This window comes from Scyliorhinus torazame, chromosome 6, assembly GCF_047496885.1.
Source record: "Scyliorhinus torazame isolate Kashiwa2021f chromosome 6, sScyTor2.1, whole genome shotgun sequence".
Classification (NCBI taxonomy): domain Eukaryota; kingdom Metazoa; phylum Chordata; class Chondrichthyes; order Carcharhiniformes; family Scyliorhinidae; genus Scyliorhinus; species Scyliorhinus torazame.
In genome coordinates, this window is record NC_092712.1 from 148135389 (window position 1) to 148159325 (window position 23937).

General features: G+C 45.6%; 1 protein-coding gene across 15 annotated transcripts in view; it reads right to left on the reverse strand.

The window, feature by feature from the left end:
* LOC140425059 (poly(rC)-binding protein 3) overlaps positions 1-23937 on the reverse strand; it is a 377151-nt gene that overhangs the window by 168641 nt on the left and 184573 nt on the right. The gene's annotated exons all lie outside the window — the stretch shown is intronic.

Genomic DNA, 23937 nt, shown 5'->3' on the forward strand with positions numbered 1-23937 from the left:
TACTTCAGAGGCTGTATAAGGCTCTGGTCAGACTCCATTTGGAATTTTGTGAGCAGTTTTGGGCCCCGTATCTAAGGAAGGATGTGCTGGCTTTGGAAAGGATTCAGAGGCGGTTCACAAGAATGATCCCTGGAATGAAGAACTTGTCATACGAGGAATGGTTAAGGACTCTGGGTCTGTACTCGTTGGAGTTTAGAAGGATGAGGGGGGATTTTATTGAAACTTCCAGGATACTGCAAGGTCTCAATAGAGTGGACATGGAGAGGATGTTTCCACTTGTAGGAAAAACTAGAACCAGAGGGCACCATCTCAGACTAAAGGGACGATCCTTTAAAACAGATGAGGAGGAGTTTTTTCAGCCAGATGGTGGTGAATCTGTGGAACTCTTTGCCGCAGAATGCAGTGTAGGCCAAATCACTGAGTGCCTTTAAGACAGAGATAGATAGGTTCTTGATTAATAAGGGGATCAGGGGTTATGGGGAGAAGGCAGGAGAATGGGGATGAGAAAATATCAGCCATGATTGAACGGTGGAGCAGACTCGATGGGCCGAGTGGCCTAATTATGGTATTATGGTCTTATGGACAGTCTAGAGTGCCCTGCCTGGGAGGATGGTAGAGGTGGGTTGCCTCATGTCCTTTAAAAAGTACCTGGATCTACGGTGCTGAAGACCCGGGTTCGAATCCTGGCTCTGGGTCACTGTCCGTGTGGAGTTTGCACATTCTCCCTGTGTCTGCATGGGTTTCACCCCCACACCGACAATCCAAAAGATGTGCACGGTAGGTGGATTGGTTACGCTAAATTGCCCCTTAATTAGAAAATAAAATAATTGGATACTCTAAAGTTTTTTTTTTAAGTACCTGGATGAGCACTTGGCACATCATAAGATGAATGAAAATGAAATGAAAATCGCTTATTGTCACAAGTAGGCTTCAAATGAAGTTACTGTGAAAACCCCTAGTCGCCACATTTCGGCGCCTGTTCAGGGAGGCTGGTACGGGAATTGAACCGTGCTGCTGGCCTTCCTTGGTCTGCTTTCAAAGCCAACATTCAAGACTTTGGGCGAAGTCTGGCAAATGGGATTAGGTAGGCAGGTCAAGTGTTTTACATGTGTCGGTGCAGACTCAATGGGCCGAAAGGCCTCTTCTGTACTGTATTATTCTGTGAATCTGTCATTCTGTGACTCTTTGGGTGGCAGGCAGGAAACCCTGCCACTCATTAAATTCTGCCTATTAAATAAATACTTTGTATCTGTCTTCATAGTAGACAACACAAAACATTTTGGAAATAATAATGGGGAACCAAGGGTCTAGTGTGAATGAGAAACATAAGAATATTAGTATAAGTAAAGAAACAGTACTGAAGAAATTAATGGAATTAAGTGGCACAAACGTCCTGGACCTGACAATCTGCTTCGAAGAGTTTTAAAAGAGGTAGCAGAAGGAAAGTGGATGCAACGAGCTGATCTTCCAGGATTCCTTAGATTTTAGAAAATACCCAATGAATGGGAAGGTAGCAAACATAACACTACTGTTCAGAAAGGAGGAAGAAAGATAACAAGGTCAGTTAGCCAAATATTAGCAACAGAAAAAAATGTCAGAAACTATTATTAGGAATGTGCTAACAGGGCACTTGGCAAACCATGACATAATTAAGCAGAGTCAACACAACTTCCGAATGGGAAATTACAATTCAAACAATATATTGAGTTTTGTTAGGATGCAACTAAGACAATGGATAAGGGAGAACTAGCAGTTGTAGTGTGTTTGGATTTTCAAAAAGCATTTGATAAGTTGTCACACAAGAAGTTATTTCATAAATAGGGCTCTTTGGATTTGGGGTAATATGTTACCATGCATCAAGAATTGATTATTAGACAGAAAATCGTGATTAAGAATACACAGATACTTGAACTCAGCAGACTGTAACTAGTAGAGTATCGCACAGATCTGTTCATAACACAGTCAAAGAGGAATTCCGGGTGGCGACATGCAGGTACAGATCGCACATTAGGTGGCCCTGGCTAGCGTCCTTGGTTTATGGCCCTTTTCACCCAGTTTTGGGGGGGAATTAGTGGGTAAACGCATCCTAATAGAGTTTTGGGCACTGGAGGATGCCAAAATCCCAAAGAAAGAATACAGGGAGAAAGTGAGCGAGTGCTAACCTGCTGGCAGAGTCGACGATGGTGCTGAGTATGGTTAGAGGAAAGATGGCGGGAGCAAGCTCCCCGGGTGGGGCTGCACCAAATGCAATGAATGCGCTGGCCGAGGTGATGGCAGTGGAGTTTGAGTGGCAATTTGCCAAACATTTTGAGCGGCAAGGGAAGGATGTGATGGATACTCTTAAGAAATCGGGGGATGAGCCGCTAGCCCTAATAAAGCAGGCTCTTAGAAAGATGTTGGAGAACGTGCGGGAGCATGCTGAGGTGTTGATGCACTATCAATTACCACAAAGATGAGAGTAGTGGAATAATCAAGGCTTTATTGAGCAAAGATGTGCCTCCTGTAACTGCCACCGTAACTGTAACTGCTGCAGCACCGGCGAGCAAACACATTTATACGCAGCCTACTGGGTGGAGCCAGCAGGCAGGGATTTACCCATGTACCTCTATTATACGGTCTTACCGTAATACATATAATACTGCTAGTGGTGACTACCACAGGTGTCGAAGGGGTGGAGGAAGCACAGTCACGACACAGTGACCAGCTTGCCTCGCTGGAAGCGGAGTTCTTGAGGGTGGAGGACAGAAATAAGGGTCTGAGGGCCAAGGCTGAGGACCTTGAGAACAGGTCGCGACAGCAGAACCTCAGAATCATGGGGCTGTCTGAAGGTGTGGAGATCCCGAGGATGACGGAGTATTTTGCAAAGAGGGTCGCAAAGCTGTTGGAGGTGGAGGAGGAGGCCCCCACTTTGAGCTGGATAGGCTCCGCCGGTCGCTCTGGCTGAAGCCACAAGTGAACGAGCCACCAAGTGCTGTGATTGTCTGCTTCCATAGGTATGAGGTGAAGGAGCAGGTATCGAGATGGGCCAAGCAGAATCGGGAGGTGAGGTGGGAAGGCAGTGGTATTCGCGTCTACCAGGACATTATGGTGGAGCTGCCGAGAAGGCATACGGCCTTTAACAGGGTGAAGCCAGTGCTGTTAAAGAATGGTGTGCGCTTCGGATGGATTATCCAGCGAGGCTGAGCGTCACACATAACTCCAAGGACTGTTATTTTGAAACAGTGGTGGCGTTTGTGAAGGCGGAAGGATTGGGACAGAACTGAGATGGACACTGGGATTTTGGTGTTTTGGTTGGGATGAGGGGAATATGTTTTGTGGTTTGGGAATGTTAAACTTTTTTGTTGTATTAGTTACTGTTAAAGTTTAATGTTGTTTGGGGTGTGTTGTTGTGGTGTGGGTTGCCTTTCTCCTCTCCGGGGGTTGGTTTGGGCTGGAGAGGGTACGGAGGGGAAGGGAGGGAAGAGCGGCAGTTTCGGGATGAGTTAGGGGGTGGGAGAGTTTCGGCACGTGAGGTAGATGGTTTGGGTATAGGGTGTTTGTTTTAGTTCCTTTGTTATGGATGCGGGCGTTGGAGGCTCTGGTGGGAGCCACCTTGCTGGCAAACTGGTGTTGGTTCATGAATGGGAGAGAGATGGGGGGACCTGGAAAGGCATGCTTTGGCTTACCTAAAAGGTATGAATTTGGGGGTGGGGGCGGATTGACGAGGGGAGCTGTTTCGAGAGGATGTGGATGGGCTACTTCTGGGATGGGGGAGGGGTAGCTGTCTGACGGTGACGGGAGTAATTCTTGGTCCCATTCGTGGGGCGGGACTGAGGGCCATCTTGGGTGGGCTCTCGTTTTGGGAATCAGGAGGGAGGATCGGATTATCCCTCATAGTGGACGTAGCTGATATGCAGGGGTGGGGGGGGGGGTAGAAGAGAGATGAGAGGCCCCCAGTTTTGTTGGTACCATGGAATGTGCGGGGATTGGGAGGGCCGGTAAAGCGGGTGAGAGTTTTTACCCACTTGAAGGGCTTGAGGGCTAATATGGTGCTGCTGCAAGAGACCCATTACCGGGTGAATGATCATTTGGGATGATGTAGGGTTCATAAAGAAGATGTTAGCGGCCATCCCTGACATGGGCACACATCAGTTGATTCTTGGGGGGGGACTTGAATACGGTCTTGAACCTGAGAGTGGATCCGTCCAAGCAAAGGTCTTTGGCCCCGTCGCGGGGGAGCAGATGTTGGTGGCGTTCATGAAGGAGATGGGGGGAGTAGACCTGTGGAGGTTTCTAAATCTGGGGGCCAGAAAGTACTCTTTCTTTTCTCCGGTACACAAGATGTACTGTCGATCAACGTTTTCATCCTGGGGAGGTCCTTGTTGACTGGGGAAAGGGGGGCAGAGTATTCGGCGATCGTCATTTCTGATCATGCCCCACACCTGGTGGATGTCGTATTGGAGAGGCACGCAGCTGGTGTGGAGTTCGGATGTGGGGTTGTTAGTGGACTTGGGGTTCTGCGTGAAGTTGGGGAGGGTGATAGATGAGTATGTTAAGATTAATAAAAATGGGGAGGTATTGCCATCGGTGCTGTGGGAGGCTCTTAAAGTGGTGGCGAGAGGTGAGATAATCCCGCATAAGGTTGATAAGGAGGCAAGAGAGGAGTGCCAAAAGCTGATTAATTACATTTTGAAAGTTGATGGCAAGTGTTCGGAAGATCCCATCCCAGAGCATTTGGCCAGCAGGAAGATATGCAGACACAGCTGTCGATCTGTTGTCCACAGGCAAGGTGGTGCGCCCGTTGAGGCGAGCAAAAGGAGAAATGTATGAATATGGGGAGAAGACCAGACGGTTGTTGGCCTCCTGGGAGATTGCTCAGATACAAGAGGCGAGTGGGGATTTGATGTCTGCACCAGAGAAGATGAATAGCACATTTGAAAAGTTTTATCAAAAGTTATACAGGTCAGAGCCGCCAGGGAATGAGACGGATATGGTGGGGTTTTTGGACGGATTGTTGGAGGGGGAGGATAGGGAGGGGTTGGAGGAGCTGCTGGGGATCAAGGAGGTTTGGACGGCCATAGGGAAAATGCAGACAGACAAGCCATCGGGGCCGGAGGGGTTCTCGGTGGAATTGTTTAAGAGGTTTATGGACCAGCTGTTGGTGGAGACGTTTGAGGACACAGTGGCAAGGGATTGGCTCCCAGAGATGATGAGGGTGGCTTCCATCTCGCTTCTACCGAAGAAAGATAAGGACCCAGTAGAGTACGGGTTATACCGGCCGATATCTCTACCAAATGTGGATACCAAGATTCTTGCTCAGATGCTAGCGCTCAGATTGTAGGAGTGTCTTCTGCTGATGGTTGGAAGGACCAGACAGGGTTTGTAAAGGGTAAACAATTGTTCTTGAATGTGCGGCGTTTGCTGAACATGGTGCTCTCCCTGTCGGGAAGGGGAGAGCAATGGGTTAATGTGCCGCTGGATGCGGAGAAGGCCTTTGATAGGGTGGAGTGGAGTTATCTGTTTGCGGTGTTGGAATGGTCTGGAATAGGGCCCAAATTTGTGTCGTGGGTTAAGCTGCTTTATAGGGAGCCCAAGGCGAGTGACCGTATGAATGATTGGAATTCGGGTTACTTCCAATTGTATAGGGGAACGAGGCGGGTGCCGTCTCCTCTTCTTTGCGTTGCCGATAGAGCCATTGGCCATTGTGCTGAGGCAATCAAATAAGTGGAGCTGGATAGTGAGGGGGAGTGAAGCATAGGGTTTCTCTATATGCTGATGACCTTCTTTCGTATATCTCAGGCCCGGTCACCACGGTGGGGGATATAATAGGGCTGTTGACTCAATTTGGGGCTTTCTCGGTGAACGGAATCAACTATTTCTGATAGGTAAAAGGCTATTTTAATGTAAATATTAAAGCCCAGTTTTTAATACCCATTTTAAAATAAGGATATCAGTATTCTTAACCTTAGGTCATGACAAAACACAACTTCAACAGAAGCACAAAAGCCTGACACATCCACAAACTAATTGGAGATAAAAACAAAATTTTGCTGACAAAATGAACGAACTATTGTTCTAATGAAAAGATTTTAAAGTTAGTTTCATATTAAGAAATGAGCCGTACCAGTAATCAAGGTCAAGGTCGAAATAAGCACCACAGTCATATGAAGGCACCATTGTCCAGAATATGGATAAAGCAAAGTCAGCAGAAAACCAGTAAAAACCAGTCTTGATAATAACACAAAACTGCATTCCATAACATACACAAATATTCAAACATGAAACATTCAGAACTTGTGTTGCACATTGAGGGTTGACAGTTAACCATCGAATCAAATGTATTTTATTCTCACCCAAACCAATTGGGACGACATAGAGATGTAGATAGATGGCTTCAGACTGATAAAATTATCTATAAACAGGAGGGTCCGCACAGCCATCTTTATTCTGGGATCGCTCTATACTTTGATCTAACTATTTGCTATCTCTACTTTCACTTTTCCACTCTAACTCTTGAAGTTCATGCAAGCTGTTTTATCGTAAGCAAGAAACCACTTCTGTATTATTTTGAAAGTTAAATTGTTTGTAAGTTACTTCTCTTTAAGTCCTTTGCTAGCCGGCCTTCATTTGTGGGAGCGGGAGAGAGAGTGGGAGCCGGATCGCAGCGAGTACAGCTTGGGATTCAGGTACGTGTTTAAACTTGCCCCCAGGTTCCAGCGGCCTTCAGTTTCGGGAGCGAGAGAGGGGGCCGGAGCGCAGCGAGTGCAGCTTGGGATTCAGGTAGGTGTTTAAACTTGCCCCCAGGTTCCAGCGGCCTTCATTTCCGGGAGCGGGAGAGAGAGTGGGAGCCGGAGCGCAGCGAGTGCAGCTTGGGATTCAGGTAGGTGTTTAAACTTGCCCCCAGGTTCCAGCGACCTTCATTTTCGGGAGCGGGAGAGAGAGAGGGAGCCGGAGTGCAGCTTGGGAATCAGGTAGGTGCTCAAGTGTTTGATTTTTACCTCTATTTAAGTTGGGCGATTGCTAAACCTGAGACACTACACTTGTAGTGTCTCCCACCCTTCCACCTCCTCTAACCTAAGGGGGTGAGTGAATATCAGGTAAGCTCTCTCTTTTCTTTTTCTTTAATCTGCAAGTTATAGCTTCAGATTTTCGGCGGGAGCAGTGGCCAGGGGTCTGTCAGGAAGGTAAGTAGCTGGGAGGAATTTAACTCTTCGTTGGTTGGTAAGTATTGTGATTGGTAAGTAAAATCCTTATTGTTTTCACTTATCCATTATTTGATATTATATTTGTAATCAGTTAAGGTAAAGTGTAAAAATGGCAGGAGATCCCGGACCCGTGTTATGCTCCTCGTGCTCAATGTGGGAGTTCAGGGACGCGGCCAATGCCCCTGACTCCTTCATGTGCGGGAAGTGTGTCCAACTGCAGCTCCTGTTAGACCGCATAACGGCTCTGGAGCTGCGGATGGACTCACTTTGGAGCATCTGCGATGCTGAGGTGGTCGTGGATAGCACGTTCAGTGAGTTGGTCACACCGCAGATCAGGGTTAATGAGGGAGACAGGGAATGGGTGACCAAATGGCAGAGAAAGAGCAGGAAGGCAGTGCAGGTGTCCCCTGCAGTCATCTCCCTCCAAAACAGGTATACCGTTTTGGATACTGTTGGGAGAGATGACTCACCAGGGGAAGGCAGTAGTAGCCAGGCTCATGGCACCGTGGCTGGCTCTGCTGCACAGAAGGGCGGTAAAAAGACTGGCAGGGCTATAGTCATAGGGGATTCAATCGTAAGGGGAGTAGACAGGCATTTCTGTGGTCAAAAACGAGACTCCCGAATGGTACGTTGCCTCCCGGGTGCACGGGTCAGGGATGTCTCAGATCGGCTGCAGGACATACTGAAGGTGAGGGTGAACAGCCAGTTGTCATGGTGCATATAGGCACCAACTATATAGGTAAAAAACGGGATGAGGTCCTACAATCAGAATTTAGGGAGTTAGGAGATAAGTTAAAAAGTAGGACCTCAAAGGTAGTAATCTCGGGATTGCTACCAGTGCCACGAGACAGTCAGAGTAGAAATTCAAGAATAGTCAGAATGAATACGTGGCTTGAGAGATGGTGCAGGAGGGAGGGGTTCAGATTTTTGGGACATTGGAACCAGTTCTGGGGGCGGTGGGACCATTACAAATCGGATGGTCTACACCTGGGCAAGACTGGAACCAATGTCCTAGGGGGTGCTTTTGCTAACACTGTTGGGGAGGTTTTAAACTAATGTGGCAGGGGGATGGGAACCAGATTAGGAAGTCAGAGGTCAGCAAAGAGGCAGCAACTAAAGCCAGTAAGGTACTAGATAATAAACTCAATGTGACTAAGAGGAAGAGTAGACAGGGAAGAGATGATGAATGCAAAGGGACAGGTGGTCTGAGATGCAGTTGTTTCAATGCGAGAAGTATAGCAGGTAAGGCAGATGAACTTAGGGCTTGGATTAGTACCTGGGATATGATGTTATTGGTATTACGGAGACTTGGTTGAGGGAAGGGCAAGACTGGCAACTAAATATCCCAGGGTATAGATGCTTCAGGAGGGATAGAGAGGGAGGTAAAAGGGGTGGAGGAGTTGCATTACTGGTCAGAGATGATATCACAGCTATGATTAAGGAGGGCACGATGGAGGATTCGAGCACTGAGGCAATATGGGTAGAGCTAAGAAATAGGAAGGGTGCACTAACATTGTTGGGACTTTACTACAGGCCTCCCAAAAGCGAGCGTGAAGTAGAGGTACAAATATGTACACAGATTATAGAAAAATGTAGGAGCAATAGGGTGGTCGTGATGGGAGATTTTAACTTCCCCAACATTGAATGGGACTCATGTAGTGTTGGAGGCGTAGATGGAGCAGAATTTGTAAGGAGCATCCAGGAGAGTTTTTTTAGAGCAGTATGTAAATAGTCCAACTCGGGAAGGGGCCATACTGGACCTGGTATTGGGGAATGATCCCGGCCAGGTGGTTAAAGTTTCAGTCGGTGATTACTTTGGGAATAGCGATCACAATTCCGTAAGTTTTAGAATACTCATGGACAAAGACGAGAGTGGTCCGAAAGAAAGAGTGTTAAATTGGGGAAAGGCCAAGTATAACAAAATTCGGCAGGAGCTAGGGAATGTGGATTGGGAGCAGCTCTTTAAGGGTAAATCCACATTTGAAATGTGGGAGTCTTTTAAGGAAAGGTTGATTAGAGTGCAGGACAGACATGTCCCTGTGAAAATGAGGGATAGAAATGGCAAGATTAGGGAACCATGGATGACGGGCGGAATTGTGAGACTAGCTAAGATGAAAAAGGAAGCATACATAAGATCTAGGCGACTTAAATCTGATGAAGCTTTGGAGGAATATCGGGAAAGTAGGACAAATCTCAAACGCGCAATAAAGAGGGCTAAAAGGGGTCATGAAATATCTTTGGCTAACAGGGTTAAGGAAAATCCCAAAGCCTTTTATTCGTATATAAGGAGCAAGAGGGTAACTAGAAAAAGGATTGGCCCACTCAAAGACAAAAGAGGGAATTTATGCGTGGAGTCAGAGGAAATGGGTGAGATTCTTAATGAGTACTTTGCATCGGTATTCACCAAGGAGAGGGACATGACAGATATTGAGGCTAAGGATGGATGTTTAAATACTCTAGGTCAAGTCGGCATAAGGAAGGGAGAAGTTTTGGGTATTCTAAAAGGCATTAAGGTGGACAAGTCCCCAGGTCCGGATGGGATCTATCCCAGGTTACTGAGGGAAGCGAGGGATGAAATAGCTGGGGCCTTAACAGATATCTTTGCAGCATCCTTGAGCACGGGTGAGGTCCGGAGGACTGGAGAATTGCTAATGTTGTCCCTTTGTTTAAGAAGGGTAGCAGGGATAATCCAGGGAATTATAGACCGGTGAGCTTGACGTCAGTGGTAGGCAAACTGTTGGAGAAGATAATAGAATTCTTTGAGGAAGTGACAATGTTAATTGATGAGGGAAGGGCTGTAGATGTCATATACATGGACTTCAGTAAGGCGTTTGATAAAGTTTCCCATGGCAGGTTGATGGAAAAAGTGAAGTCGTATGGGGTTCAGGGTGTACTAGCTAGATGGATAAAGAACTAGCTGGGCAACAGGAGACAGAGAGTAGTGGTGGAAGGGAGTGTCTCAAAATGGAGAAAGGTGACTAGTGGTGTTCCACAGGGATCTGTGCTCGGACCACTGTTGTTTGTGATATACATAAATGATCTGGATGAAGGTATAGGTGGTCTGATTAGCAAGTTTGCAGATGATACTAAGATTGGTGGAGTTGCAGATAGCGAGGAGGACTGTCAGAGAATACAGCAAAATATAAATAGATTGGAGAGTTGGGCAGAGAAATGGCAGATGGAGTTCAATCCAGGCAAATGCGAGGTGATGCATTTTGGAAGATCTAATTCAAGAGCTGTCTATACAGTCAATGGAAGAGTCCTGGGGAAAATTGATGTACAGAGAGATCTGGGAGTTCAGGTCCATTGTACCCTGAAGGTGGCAACACAGGTCGATAGAGTGGTCAAGAAGGCATACAGCATGCTTGCCTTCATCGGACGGGGTATTGAGTACAAGAGTCGGCAGGTCATGTTACAGCTGTATAGGACTTTGGTTAGGCCACATTTGGAATACTGCGTGCAGTTCTGGTCGCCACATTACCAGAAGGATGTGGATGCTTTAGAGAGGGTGCAGAGGAGGTTCACCAGGATGTTGCCTGGTATGGAGGGTGCTAGCTATGAAGAAAGGTTGAGTCGATTAGGATTGTTTTCGTTGGAAAGACGGAGGTTGAGGGGGGACCTGATTGATGTCTACAAAATTATGAGAGGTATGGACAGGGTGAATAGCAACAAGCTTATTCCAAGAGTGGGGGTGTCAATTACAAGTGGTCAGGATTTCAAGGTGAGAGGGGGAAAGTTTAAGGGAGATGTGCGTGGAAAGCTTTTTACGCAGAGGGTGGTGGGTGCCTGGAACGCTTTGCCAGCGGAGGTGGTAGAGGCGGGCACAATAGCATCATTTAAGATGCATCTAGACAGATATATGAACGGGCGGGGAACAGAGGGAAGTAGATCCTTGGAAAATAGGTGACAGGTTTAGATAAAGGATCTGGATCGGCGCAGGCTGGGAGGGCCGAAGGGCCTGTTCCTGTGCTGTAATTTTCTTTGTTCTTTGTTCTTTCGTAATCAAGTAGAGGCAATAAAAGATTTTTATTTGCATCCGAACAGTTTAACTCAAATTTCTACCGAGTTTTAGTGTTGCGAGACTTCACTAGATCCGCATGGTAGATCTCTACACTCGGGATACAAACTGAACTTGGAAAAGAGCAGGTACTTTTCTGTTTCTTCGCCGGGGAAGGGTGCGGATTTGGGGGATTGCCGTCTCGTGTAGCAACCTCCTACGTTAGGCACCTGGGGGTGCAAGTGGCTCAAGATTGGACCCAGCTCAGTAAATTGAACCTCACAAACCTGGTGGGTAGGGTCAAAGTGGATCTACAGAGAAGGGATAGCCTCATTCTGTCATTGGCCAACCGCATTCAATCGATAATGATGAATATTTTACCACCGTTTCTACTTTTATTTCTATGCCTGTTGGTGTTATTGCCGAAGGCATTTTTTATGGTGGTGAAGTGATTGATCACATTGTTTATTTGGGCGGGCCAGCTGGCACGAATTCGATACTTCAGAGGGGTCGGCAGTCGGGTGGTTTGGCTCTGTCGGACATGATTTGTTACCACTGGCCGGCGAATGCCGAAAAGGTGGTGGGATGGTATAGGGACCAAGAAGAAATTTGGGTGAAGTTGGAGGGTCAGGTTTGCGGGCGCTGTTGACGGCGCCACTCCCGTTCTCCACATGGAGATATTTGGGCAATCCGGTGGTGGTAGCGACTCTGAAGATTTGGAGGCAATTTCGACAGCACTTTAAGTTCAAGGCAGTGTCAAGGATGGCACCGATCAGTGAAAATCACCTGTTTGAACCAGCTACATTAGATGCTAGGTTCCGGGGCTGGGAGGACAAGGAGGGTGACAAGAATGAGGGATTTATTTCTGGAGGGGTGATTCGCGAGTCTGGAGGAGCTGACGGAGAAGTATGGGATCCTAAGCTTTCCAGTATATGCAGGTGCGGGATTTTGCGAGGAAGATCTTTCCTCCATTCCCGGTGATGCCGCCCTCCTCGCTCTTAGAGAGAGTGCTGTCGGTGGTGGGTAGGGAGGAGAGGAGCACAGCGGGAATTTATGGGAGAATTCTGCAGGAGGATATGGTACTGCTGCAGGGGGTTAAAGCTAAGTGGGAGGAGGAGTTGGGAATGGCACTGGAGGAGGGGGTATGGTGTGAAGTGTTGGGCAGGGTAACTGCTATGATGTTGTGTGCAAGATTAGAATTGATTCAATTAAAGGCGGTGTATTGGGCACATTAAACAAGGGTGAAGATGAGCCGGTTGTTTGAGGGACTGGAAGACAAGTGTGAACGGTGTGGGAGGGGCCCAGGCAATCGTGCTCACATGTTCTGGTCTTGCCCTGAGCTGGGAAGGTTTTGGAGCTTGTTGTTCAGCACCGTGTCCAATCTTGGAAGTGGATTTGGAGACAATCCCCTAGGGGCCATATTTGGGGTGCTGAAGCTGCAGACATGGGCTGGGGCTGATGTTTTAGCCTTCGCCTCGCTGACTGCTTGCAGGTGGGTCCTGTTGGGATGGAGAGCAGCTTCTACGCCATGTACCTCAGTACAGCTGGGGGACTTATTGTAATTCCTACACCTTGAAAAGGTTGGGTTCACCTTGACAGGGACGATCGAGGAGTTCTATAAAAGATGGTGTCCATTCATTCTGTATGTCAAAGAGTTGTCACTGTCAGCTGTTACGAATACAGGGATGGGGGGGGGGGGTGTTGTGGGTATTTCTCTTTGTACTAGTTCTGTTTGGGGTGTGTGTGCTTTCTTTTTTATATATAAAATATTAAAAATGTAATACAAATATTGCAAAAATAAAATAACGGGGTCAAAGAGTGTGTCAATGTGAAAGTCCTTCAGAACACGGAAATGGCTGGCGGTAAGAATGGGGGTGTATCCTGGTCAGCGATGCTTAATATGAAGTGGTGCCTCCTGAAGCTAGAAGCTCCTGGTGACAGACTAGCAACCTGTTCTGGGAATTACGAGCTATGGAAACAGGAAAGTTCACCTTAGTGCACCACGAGGTGCAGGAAGAGAATTGGAATTGGAATCACACAGATCAGTACTTACACCTCATGTATTTACAATCTATATTAATGTTTTCGATGAGGGAACTGAGTGAAATATATATAAGTTTTCTAATGATAAAAAGCTAGGTGGGAAAATGAGTGGTGTGGAGATCACAAAGAGGCTGCAAAGGGATTAAGACAGGGTTGGGTAGTTAACATGAACATGGCAGATAGAATACAATGTAGGAAAAACATTAAAGATCAGAAATTTTTTGGGACAATGAGAGAGTGGGAAATTTATATATTTATAGTGACTTGAATGTCCTTGTGCATAAATTGCATATAGTTAATATGTAGCTGCAGCAAGCAGTTAGAAAGACAAATGGTATGTTAACTGTTGCTACCAGGTTAGAGTATAAGGATAGAGAAGCTTACTACAATTACAAAGGACATTGGTGAGGCTACACCAAGACTACTCTATGCACTTTTGTCTCTTTACCTCAGGAAGGACATACGTGCCCTAGAGAAAATGCAGCAACAGTTCACTATACTGGTTCTGGGGATGAAGGGATTGTTTTATGAGGAGAGATTGAATAGACTCAGCTTATATTCAATGGAGTTCAGATCAATGAAAGGCATGTAATGAATCTGATAATTCTTAAGGACCCTTCTTAAGGGTAGGTGCTGAGGAAATGTTTACCTTGGCTAGGGAACCTAGATCACTGGGTTATAGTCTCAGAATAAAGGGGTAGCTATTCAGGACTGAGATGAGGAGAAATGTCTCCACTCATAGGGTTGTGAATCTTTGGAATTCTGTAGTCTTTGAGTATATTCAAGACAGAGATGGATAGATGTTTGGGTACTAAGGGGGCTAAAGGCTATTAAAGGGTATTAAAGGATATCCACCTCTGGCAGGACTGGAAAATCCCATGCTCCATTTTAGACATCCAGGTGAGGAATTATTTTTCAGGCTTCAGGATCCCGATGTCACTGTTAAACAGGGGTCAGTGAAGAGGCATATGGACTCAAAATATTATCTCTGTTTCTCTCTTCACAGATGCTGCCAGACCTACTGAGTTTATTCAGCATTTTCTGTTTTTATTTCAAACTTCCAGCATCTGCAGTATTTTGTTTTTATTTTTGGAGGTATACCGTCAGCTTGCTCTCAAATCATGCAAAGCAGGTTTCAATATAAGTATGCATTGTATTGAATGATGCTCACTGGCTTCTAACTACTTGTAACTGTTTTAATGTGAGAAAAGAGCCAATAATCATATCAGTCCTTTGATTACATTAAGAACAATTTAACATAGGTGGTCGGAAAACTAATGGAATAACTACTAAAAGAGAGAATAGAAAACCACCAAAAATGGAAATATAATAATGAGTAGTCAGCATGGATTTAAAAAGGGAAAATTTTGCTGAGTTTTGCAAATAAACCTATGTTGAAGTCAGATTAGCTCCAGCTTCTTTATTTACCAAATGTCTGCTCAACAGATTAACAAGCTGCTCCTTGTGGCAGCATTTTCCACATTCTTACCACTGTTTGTTGAAAGAAATTCCTCCTGAAATGAAATGAAATGAAAATGAAAATCGCTTATTGTCACAAGTAGACTTCAAATGAAGTTACTGTGAAAAGCCCCTAGTCGCCACATTCCGGCGCCTGTTCGGGGAGGCTGTTACGGGAATTGAACCGTGCTGCTGGCTTGCCTTGGTCTGCTTTCAAAGCCAGCAATTTAGCCCTGTGCTAAAGTGAGGAAGAGAGAAGGTGAAGTGTAGGTAGGATATTCCAGAGCTAGAAGTATAGGAGTGCAGGTATCTCTGAAAGGTGTGGATCTGAAGGTGTTTACAGAGATAGAGAGGGGTGAGCCTATGGACAGATTTGAAACCAAGGATAAGAACTGTTACTTGATTGAAGCCAATGTGGGTCAGCGAGCACAAAGGTAATCGGGTAACATGACTTGGTACAGGTAAAGACATAGGCAATTGCTGGCCTTATGTTTACAGAGTGTAGAACGTGGGATACCAACCTGGAGGGTATTGAAATAGTCCAGAGGTAACAAAGGTCGGAATTAGGATTTCAGAAGCAGATGATGTGAGGAGAGGTGAAGTCAAGTGATGTTATTGAGGTAGAAATAGAGTAGTCATCCACATCCAATGAATGAAAAACAAATTGGTGCAGAATTTTCCGCTCCTGCCTGCGGCATGAATCATGGCTTGTAGGGACACTAAATTTGGTGTGATGGAGAAAAAGTCAGTTTCCTACCGACAGCAAATTAGTTTGTGATTTTGTTCTCCCAACTTTGATGGCGGGTTAAAGGTTGGTCGAGCTTCCTGCTGATTTATGTTGGGAACCACATTTGCATTATTTTCTATGGTGAGCCACGTATGGCTACGTAAGGCTGTTGTATATATGTTCTACTGTTCTATTAGTATTGTTATCTCCACTGTTGTATATACTTATTGTTATTGCTATTCTCTTATTGGTTGTTGCTGTTGTATTGTTGGAATGTTATTATTGGTGCTGCTGTTGGCTCCGCCTGTGGATCCGCCCAGCTGTGAAGGTATAAAGCCTGGGTCAGCCCTGCAGTGCGAGAGGAGCTACAGGTCGGCACATATTTAGCTTATTAAAGCATCGGTTCACTGCTTCTCAGCGTCTCGTCTGAATTGATGTCTATCACTTTCATCTCATGAATACTAATTAAAAAGCCAACTCAACGGAATTACATTCCCCTTCCAAAGTAATTGCCCCACCAACAGATAAGTAGAACAGTCTGTTTCCCGACTATATACAAGTGGCATGCACCTGATGAGCTTCAGTACATCAACAATTTTGAGGTAGATAGATGCTGCTTCCACCCACCTTTTAAGAGCTTTGCTGTGAGATTTTGGGTGCCCGTGTTACAGGTTGGGCATGGGAGGCAATCAGCAGAGAGGGGGGAGATAGAGGCAGGACTGGTGTGTGTGGTGCACGGGAGGGGAGAAAGAAGCAGAGGCAAGACAAAGGGGTGGTCAAGGAACAGAGTGGGGTCATGAAAGACGATCCTGTGCCAAGCGTTTTAAGGCTATCCATGGAAGAGTCTGAGATAGCCCTTTGGCTGAGACCATGATGTCAGGGACGTACTGAAGCGACTATCCTGGGACTGAGGCCACGTTGACAGAGGAAGAGACTGTTTTGGGTACGCAATGTTCAGACCAAGAGCAGTCAAGGGCTGGAAACTGCATTCCTGACTTGGACACCGGGGGAGACCATTCTACGAGAACTACCAATGATTGTTCAACTGTTTGCATTCACAGATACAATGAGAAGTGGAGAATGCAGGCTGCAGGCAATGCCACACTCTTGATGGTTTTGATTAGAATGAGGAGAAGGGTTCATTCCCAATTGGCACAGCTCAGAGAAAACTATCGCCCTGAGGAACAAAATCCAGCCAGGCCTCAGGAGTACCTAGTTGCCGGCAAGGAGGGGCCAAATCCATGAAGATATTTGATGTTATCACAAATGTTATTGTTTGTCTAAGGCTGTGGTAGCTCACATTCGCCATATTCTCTGTGAGGAACCTGGAGGGTATCCGATGCCAAGATCACAGCCGCACTGAACATTTTCACCTATGAGTGCTTCCAGAGTTCCACTGGGGACCTTTGCAGAACTATTTCATTTCATTTTTATGCAGGGGCTGTTTAGCACAGGGCTAAATCGCTGGCTTTGAAAGCAGACCAAGGCAGGACGGCAGCACGGTTCGATTCCCGTAACAGCCTCCCCGAACAGGTGCCGGAATGTGGCGACTAGGGGCTTTTCACAGTAACTTCATTTGAAGCCTACTTGTGACAATAAGCGATTTTCATTTCAACCTCAAAATCAGAGACAAACAAATGCATAAGGGAGGTAACAGATGCCCTTTTCAATAAAACTCACCATTACATGAAGTTCTGCAGGGATAATGTAAGCCAGGCTGCCAGAGCTGTGGGATTTGCTGCAATTGCAGGCTTTCCACATGTCACATAGTGACATTGATTGCACAACTATAGCCTTCACAGCTCCATGGTAGCAGCCTGTGAGAGAGTAATTAATAAAAAACAATTTCACTCTCTGAACATTCAGCTAATTTGTGGTCACAGAGAGCAGATTGTGTATATTTGTGTTAGGTACCCAGGGACCTCATATGACTTATACATTTTGAGTCACTCCCAGGTGCCAGGGACATTTGAGGGAGCTCAACACTTAAAGATTTAGCTCCTCAGTGTTAAGAGGTACGTCCTGAGGACATGTTTAATGACGCCCATTCATCAACTGCAGAATGTATCTGTGGAGAGATACAATGCTACATATTCAGTCACATGTTTCCTAATAGAGAAGACTATTGGCGTTTTAAGATGTGCTTCAAGTCTTTGGATCGTTCAGGTAGGGCTCTCCAATATTTACCACAGAATGTGTCCTGCTACATCATTGTTTACCGCACCCTGCAGAACTGAGCATTAAAAAGGGGGATATGTTGTCACAGGGACACATGGAGGAGATAGACATCTCCTTGGATGAGGAGATCATTGAAGAGGATTAATCTGAAGTGGGCAAGGATTCAAATGGGGCACATGAGGATGCCATTGCATTGGTATGACACAGCAGATCTGCCCGTGACAACTTCATAGCATAGTTATGAGCACCATTCTCACCATGCTTCGATGCAAGGAGCACCAGAAACCTCTATTATCATCTTCAACCTGTCAGGAAACGTCACAATGAGCACACACCTCTGACACTCATTCCATTCTAGCAGACATTTCAAATGTCACCGAGTGGAACCGACTGTCATTGTTCAGTGTCATGTATCGAGAGTGGAGACTAATAAAGGAATAACGTCCAGCCTTAAATGCGGAGACAAAATTACATTTCAGCGAGGTATGAAAGTCTATGGTGCTCAATGATGAATACTACTTTAACAAAATTTTCACAGTCATAAAATAAATGCCATTGGGTAAAAAGACTCCAGTTTGGTGTAAAATACATGCACAAACTGTAGACCTCAGTGCAACAGCATCAGGATAATCACTTAACCTTGGTGAAGAACTGTCATGAAATGAAATAATGTCTGCCTGATGACATGCGCCTTGTCCAGTCAACATTTTTATATAGCAAGTGTCTTTTTCATATCGCTGATATGGAACTAAAGGCAATTCACTGTGATGAGATTGAGTGAGACTTAATGGAACTGAGGGACAAAATAGGAGATAATTGTAAGGACAGGTGCATTCTGTACCCTTAAATGAATGCAGGGCCTTGCATCAATTAACCACCTGAGACTTGGAGAGGGATGTATGTATACAATGTATGGTGAGCAAACACCAGTGCCACCATTATGCATTCAAAACTTCTTAATTTTCCTAACTCTACCACTACATCTTGGTGCAGCACTGACATCCACAGCAATGTTGGAGGCAACCTGCTGTGCCCTGTTATCTAAGATGATTGTGGTCGGTGTCCTCTGGAGGCCCAAAGCCAGAATAACCCAGGCCTGCTAAGAGTCTCCTGCTCTGGGGCAAGTGCAGCCTCCTCGGACTGATATGCTAGAGTTGATTGGGTCACAAGTAGACGAGATTTGGAGTGGCAGGACATCTTTGGAGTGTCCTGGGTGGATGCCCCTGGGGTGGCTTGCTGGTGCTTTCCCCCCCTTCGGGTGCCTGAGGACCCCTCCCTGATTCCGTGAGGAGAAGGGGCACCTGGGGAAAGGACAAAGCGTTCTGTCCCCCTCTTGCCTATCCAGTCCTGGAACCATGGCCAAAGCGATAGTGTGCAGGTCAAAACACAAATCCACCAGATTCTGCTGGACCTGGGTCTCCAAGGCAGCTGCCACTCTTCCCGTGGAAACTTTGATGCACATGGAGCCTTGACATCAGACAGAACATGGACAAGCTCCTCCAGTTCCAATCTGGTGATGGCCTCTGACAAGTCTGCCTGATGTTCCCCTGCTTGTCTTTGCATCTTCAACATTTCTCTCAAGGGCCAAATGAGGAAGCTCATCATCAGACTTGGACTCTGCAGGGGTCTGGTCTCCAGCTGTTCTTTGAGTTTCAGAGACTGCAGCTGTCACTGCCTCCGCCTGTTGTAGACATGGGTCCATGAGGTAATCACCAGATTGTGACCCTGAGCCTACTCTAGAACTAGGACCCACTGAGGTGCAAATATCTGTGCTGATGGAGGGTATAGGGGAACAATGCGTCCTCTGCCATCTCATCTGAGGTGCTTTGGGGGTTGGAGATGATAAGGCCTTTCCTTGCATCTTTTTGTTGCTGGATGGGGTGATTGACTAGGCAGCTTCCTGCAATATAGGTCACTCACAACCATTGCCCATATGTGACCAATGTATACTGGTAGGACCCTCATTGGCTTGTTGGGGGAGGCTGATCTCCCTTTCTGCATTGGAGTCATCTCTGTCCTCACCACTGAGCTCTGCTGCTTGCTCCTTGTGAGAGGAGCATGTCCTGAGTTCTGAGGTCCCCCTCTGGCCTTTACTCCCATTGTTTGTGGGCAATCTTGTCTTGCATAAAGACAGATGGATTGACTGTAGATGAAAGAGCATTTCAGAAGCATGCTTGCCTCTTGTGTGTGTTAAGCCAGAAAATGATTAAGACATCGTTTTTGCAGGATCTTATGTGAGTGAAATGGTGATCTTAAAGTGGCTGGCTGAAATGCAGTGCTGTGCCCATCTGCTGGTAGTGTATGACATCCCTGTCAGACTGTCTGTTGCCCTTATGAGAGTGAGAGTTTGGAGTGAGTAGCAGTTTCACTTACCCTGGCAGAGCATAATTAATTAGCTGAAAAGGGCGTGAGAATCTAACCCTCCAACCAGCAGGAATAACAAGAATTTTCCCACCCACTACAGGAATAGAAAATTCTGCCTATGGAATCTGTTTCTATCATGATGATATGTCTTTTTTCTATATATTGTCATTAGGTGTTTTGTTGTGTGGTCAGTGTCAAAACAGGCGGTTTTGGGGATTGTCTTTTCTCCCACTATATGCTTCTCAAGTCTATAATTTCTCAAAACCATTACTCTTTAGTTACAGCAAGTATTTAGACATTTGGACCTCTACATGAGGATGGACCTTCTCCTCCTTCCAGATCTCCCTTACTTCTGTCATAGAATCATAGACTCCCTACAATGTAGAAGGAGGCCATTTGGCCCATCGACAACCCCACCTAACCTTTTGGACACTACGGGCAATTTAGCATGACCAATCCACCTCACCCGTACCGGCCTCCCCGAACAGGCGCCGGAACGTGGCGACTAGGGGCTTTTCATAGTAACTTCATTGCAGCCTAATCAGCGATTATTATTATTATTATTATTAACCTGCACATCTTTGGACTGAGGGAGGAAACTGGAGCACCCGGAGGAAACCCACGCAGACACGGGGAGAACGTACAAACTCCACACATGTGATCTGAAATCACTATTATATCAGCATCATGTATGTTTCTGAACTCTTTACTCAGTATTATGTTGCGTCTGAGTAGCACCAGCATCACCCACCCACCTCCATAATCCTTCCTTTCTAAATATGCTATATTGTGCAATATTTAACTGTCTATCCTGTTCCTAATGTAGCCATGCTTTATTTATTCTCACACCATCTGGTTCCTCAGTACAAATTACTGCTTCCAGTTTCCCAGCTGCATTTCAGTTGCTGTGCACATTGCTGTATGTACAATTTAATTTGTCTTTTTATTAATTGTTTTCCTCATAATAAAGCTGGTTATCAAGAACATCATATACAAAAAATTAACTAAGTACAAGAGCTAATTCAATGTGGAAATAATACATCTACATCATTTAAAAATCTTTTAACATTGTAGCTAACTGTATATATGTTTTACATTAGGATAGCCTTAGAGACTTCCCATGCCTAGAGAAACAGGAGGTTGAAAAAGTACATGCCTATGTCTGTTTTCCATAGCTTTCTTTTCCTGGAACAGGTCGCTCGCCTTAAACCAAAGGCTATATAACCTGAGGTGAGCCACTCCGCATTAAGCATGGCTAAACAGGAGTTTCCCCCTCTCTTATTGCCTGTCATAGATGTGTTGGAAGCATTTGTAGATGATCAACCTATTTGGCCAGGTTATGAATGCACTTTCCACAGCCAACAAGCCGTGGAATGGGTCTCAAACCTAGAGCTTCTAGCTTAGAGGTATGGATGCTACCCACTGTGCCAGAAGAGCTCCATCTCATTGTAGAAAACTTGTCAGTGTATTATACATAAAATACACCAAAGCTGCAGAATAATGCGTGACTTGACTCATCATGAAGTAGGTCAGTTTCACAGGCTAGACAAACAATAGCTTACAGTAGTATTACAAATAATTTTCCCACATAGTTAAATCTGGACAGAATAAAATTGGGCACAATTTATGGTCCCGTGTTCCAATTTCAATTTCAAAATGAAATGCGACACAGGAATCCACAAATGCTGGTGATGGGAGATGGGAGATTTTGAAGGCGGCAGGCAATAAAAATGTTGCCTCTGGGAACCCCATTTAATTAAGCACCGAAGACAGCTTCCTGAATATGGAGAGCCACAACTGAAAGTTCGGTAGCTCTGCCTTCAGAACATTGGAGAACAAGAATATCCCTCAAGATGGAGGTAACCTTTAACAAATTCGCAGTTTGAAAAAAAATGAGTTGCAAAGTCAGCATGGATTTACGAAAAGGAAATCACACTTGACAAATCTACTGGAATTCTTTGAAGATGTAACAAGTAGAGTTGACCAGGGAGAACCGGTGGATGTGGTTTATTTAGGCTTTCAGAAGACTTTCGACAAGGTCTTACATAGAATTGTAGCCATCTGGGATGGCCACTTACAACTAGGGACAGAGAAACTTGCAAAGCCTAGCGGGTAAAATGGACAAAGCAAGATTCAGGCAGGCTCAGAGCCTGAAATGCACATTTGCAAGCAAGAAGTCCAGATAGTTTCGAAACTCCGACCAATTAGCATTTTGATGGGCCGATTAGCATTTGATGGCACATCTCCACCAAGACAAAGGACTGGTACTTGAGCGACCGGTATAGTCCCAGACAATTCGGCGCCACTCCCTGTTCTTGGGAAGCGTAAACAACAGGGTCGGTGGCCGCTTGGGACACGCCCAGCCATCCAGACAGCCGCCCATTTATTGGTTAGAAATTGAACATAGTTATCAGGGATCACCCAATTAGTGGGGTCCAAACTGAAGGACCGCCCAAAAGAGCGTGAAAACCCCCAAGCATAAGAAGAGAGTCTGCCATGCGTTCGTCCTCTCTTGGATCTGGAGCCCCGGCAACGTCCGTTTCCAAGTGCAGCACCATCAGAAGCAAGTCCAAGTTCAGCACCCGCTACCAGACGGATGAGCCTAGCTTAGCAGCAGTTACTCCTACAGACCCGATAGATCCAGATTTGAACAACGGCCACTGTTCCTCTGACCTAAGCCAGGTGCCTGAAGTTAAGTATAGGTTGTCTTAGTCGATAGGTGTAGTTAACTCATAGTGTTTATGTTGCATGACTAATTGTGTGTAAATAAAGTACCCTTGACCTTGAACTAACTAACTGGTGTTTGGCTCTTTGATCGATAGCCGGTTGAACCTTGTGGTGGTATCATTTGATGCCTGGCGATTCTGAGATTTAGAATATAGATACCGAAAGAACGGAGGGCAAACCCACTGATTGTCGTAGTTAGAGCTGAGCCACAGAAAAGGCAACAGAAGGTTACTATGAAAAGATAAAGCACATGGGATTGCGGATAGTGTCTTTAGATGAATAGAAATCTGGTTAGCAGACAGGAAGCAAAAGGTTGGAATCAATGGGTCTTTTTCCAATTGGCAGGCAGTGACTAGGGGGGTACCGCAGGGATCTGTGCTAGGACCCCAACTGTTCACATTATATTTTCATGATTTGGACAAGAAAACTAAATGTATTATCTCCAAATTTGCAGATTATACAAAGTTGGATGAGAGGCTGAGCTGTGAGGAGGATGCAAAGATACTTCAGTAGGATTTGGACAGGCTGAATGAGTGGGCATATGCATATGGCAGATGCAGTACAATGACGGCAGATTATTATTTAAATGGGTATAAATTGAGAGAGGTGGATACTCAGCGAGACCTTGGTGCCCTCATGCATCAGTCCCTGAAAGTAAGCACGCAGGCAGTGAAGAAGGCAAATGGTATGTTGGCCTTCATAACAAGAGAATTTGAATGTCAGAATAGGGATGTTTTACTGTAATTGTATGGAGCATTGGTGAGGCCACACCTGGAGTATTGTGTGTAGTTTTGGTGTCCTTATCTAGGATGTTCTTGCTGTAGAGGGAGTGCAGCAAAGGTTTACCAGGCTGATTCCTGGGATGGTGGGATTGTCATATGAGGAGAGACTAAATCGGTTAGGATTATATTCATTGGAGTTTAGAAGAGTGAGAGGGGATCACATCGAAACATAAAACTCCAAAAGGATTAGAGGGTAGATTCAGAAAGACTGTTCCAGATGGTGGGGTGATAAGGCCAACCTTGTTGCAAGCCTTCTGAGAGTCTAAATAAACCACATCCACCGGTTCTCCCTGGTCAACTCTACTAGTTACATCTTCAAAGAATTCTAGTAGATTTGTCAACGATGATTTCCCTTTCGTAAATCCATGATCATAATGAATGGTGGAGCAGGCCCAAAGGACCGAATGGCCCCCTCCTGCTTCTATTTTCTATGTATGTTTCTGTGCATGTTAAGAAGTGGCCACAACTGCCAGACTG